The sequence below is a fragment of the Pteropus alecto genome, unplaced genomic scaffold, assembly GCF_000325575.1.
Source record: "Pteropus alecto unplaced genomic scaffold, ASM32557v1 scaffold78, whole genome shotgun sequence".
Lineage (NCBI taxonomy): Eukaryota > Metazoa > Chordata > Mammalia > Chiroptera > Pteropodidae > Pteropus > Pteropus alecto.
The window spans coordinates 1,218,217-1,221,081 of NW_006443124.1; positions in this window are offsets into that span (position 1 = coordinate 1,218,217).

Here is a 2,865-nt window from a genome sequence, read left to right on the forward strand (position 1 = left end):
AGCCAACTGTGAGTTTTCCTCTGAGGCAAAGCATTGAGAACCAACTACATGGGTAGCTAAGTTACATCCCAGCAGTGGAGAGGCCTCACTGATCATATATACAGAAGTTCGGTATGGATTTTAAATTATGACTGGACTGGTTAAAATCATTTTTGTTCCACTTTTAAAGAGTTGACTACTTTCCCCCCAAGTGGTCAATTTGATGATGTAAGAGAATCTTTAATGGTGAGAAGCATGAACTTTGGGGTCAGACCTGGGTGAGGATTAAGACTGACATTTTATGGCTATGGGACCCTGGGCAGATAATTCAACTTCTCTGAGCTTCGGTTTTCAGTTTTCCTATCTGTGAAATAACCTCCCTCATGTATAGCAAGTGCTCAAAAACCAGTATCTGTTTTTCACTATGAAGAGGGTAAGAGTGGGAGGTAGGGAGAATTTTTAAGAAAGAATGCATCTTAGAACAGCGTCTCCAAGACTATTTTTTCTCAGAACATTGGTCCCATGAAACAGAATTCCAACAATAAAAAGAGTTTTGTGGGCACTACATTTTAGAAATGGTATATCCCCCACTGGAGATTGACATATTTAACATTCTCAGAAGTCCTACAGCAAAGTTTCATTTGGCTTAACCCAGCATTTCCCAAACTTACTTAGTAGGATAATTTTTTTCAAGAAATAACTATTAGCTCTGTGGGTCATACTTTGGGAAATGATGGCATGGAAGAAAATATCTCACCTTTTAATCAGAACCCCTTGATCTCACACTTTGAATGGGCTGGAGTTCTCATCAGATTGTCCTGCAACCTAGGGGAGACAAGTAGGATGAGCCACCAGACTATGTCTTCTGTCACCTAGGGACATAATGAAAACCCCATTCCTGAGGGAGGTTAGACAACCTTGGAAAAAAATATATGGTGATGTGAAGTATGATAGTCTCTTAAAGCATTGCCTTGGTGATTTCTGTTTTGGTTGGTGGTGGAGCAGGAGGGGAGATGGTAATTTTAGATTTTATTTTTCACGTTTTCTATAAAGTTCCAAGAACTCTCGCAACTCTGTACATATGATCAATAACTACAATAATCTTCTGTCATAACAGTATTTCAAAAGGAAATGCCAGACTGGGGTTTAAATACACACACACACACACACACACACACACACACACACACACACTCTGCACAGTAATGTATGAGCAGATTAAAAAGATATGTTTAATTTATAAGCCTTACTCTGATTAGAAGTGATAGATGTGGAAAGATCACCAAAAGATAATGTTCATACTCAATTTGCAATAATTGCACATTTCTTTCATCGAGACACATATCTATTATAATCTTCTAAATCCCAAAGTACACATAAAAATAAAGTGCAGTGAATGACATCAGACAGGACTAGATAAAAATTCTACTCCTAAGAAGATCCAGAACATACTAGGGTCTAAATCAAAATGCAGAGAAGCAAACCTAAGTATCTGTGAATATCTTTGTAAGAGCATTATTTGCCCCCAGTATTTATTATAAATGCTTCAAACATAAAAATTTGGAAGAATAGTACAATAAATAACCATCAAGAATTGTTAACATTTTCCTTTTTTTACTTCATATATATTCATGTAATATTTAAATATGCATATATACTGAGGGGATAAACTTTTTCATAATAAATTGTAGGTATCATGACACTTCACCTTAAACATTTCAGTATCTCCTCCAAAAAGGACATTCTCCTACATAATCACATAGCATTATCCTGCCTAAGAAAATTAATAATTTTCTAGTTCCACCTGATACTAACTCTAGAGTCAAATTTCTCCAGGAACCAATCAAGGTTCATAAATTTCATTTGGTTATATCTCTTTAAGTCTAGAATGTTCCTCTTACCCCAATATCGTTTCCCAGTGTATTGACTTTTTGATGAGACCAGTTGTCTTGTAGGATGTCCCACATTGTAGCTTTGTCTAAATTACTGTTCCATCTTGGGGTCATTTAGCTCATTCTTCTAGCTCCTATGCTTTTTGTAAACCAAAAGTTAGATCTAAAGTCTCGATTAAGTAAATATTAAACATTTTGTCCAGAATATCTCATCAATGGGGTGATTATTTATTCTTTGCCTCCCGTCCCAGTGTAACTTTAAATAGAGCCTTTCACCAGAAAGAATGTCTTCGTTTGGATACTCCATCTGTAAAGGAAGCATCACATGAAAAGATATAGAATGTCAGTTTGTCACACGGTTAGGGACAATAAGTTTAATCACTTGGCTGAGTGTCCATCAGAGCTTTAGAGAAGTATGGGCCCCATAACGAGATTATAAACTGATTGGTTTTGTTCTGTAAGTCATCTCTACTGTCAGTAACCCATTGAAATTTTCTGTGACTGGGTACAATCCTGACTAAATGATTCTGCCTTAAGTTAAAGTCACTATTTTTGTATTTAACTGTATGAGAAATACATTTTTTACAATAAAATATGATTTCTTATTATTTGAATTCAGTGAGGGAAAAATGGCAGGAGGTTGAAGATTTAATTTTCTCCATCCAATTGCATAAATTCATCTGCATTTTAAAACGTTAGGCACAGTTTATTTGAAAAAAAAAATACTGTTTTTTTCCTAATATTAAAATCAATGCCTGCTCATTATAGGAAATTTAGGAAAATACACTGAAGTATGAAAAAATAAAAATCACCACTAATTACCTTTTTAGAACCATTGTTAACATTTTAATGTATTTTTGACTCTTTTTCTCCTATACTATTTTAAATATTGAATTCTATATCATGGGACAAAAAAATTGCATTATACCTTTTCCCACTAAATTTGTAGCGTAAATGTTTCGCCCTATTATTTTAAACTCTTTGTAAATCTTTT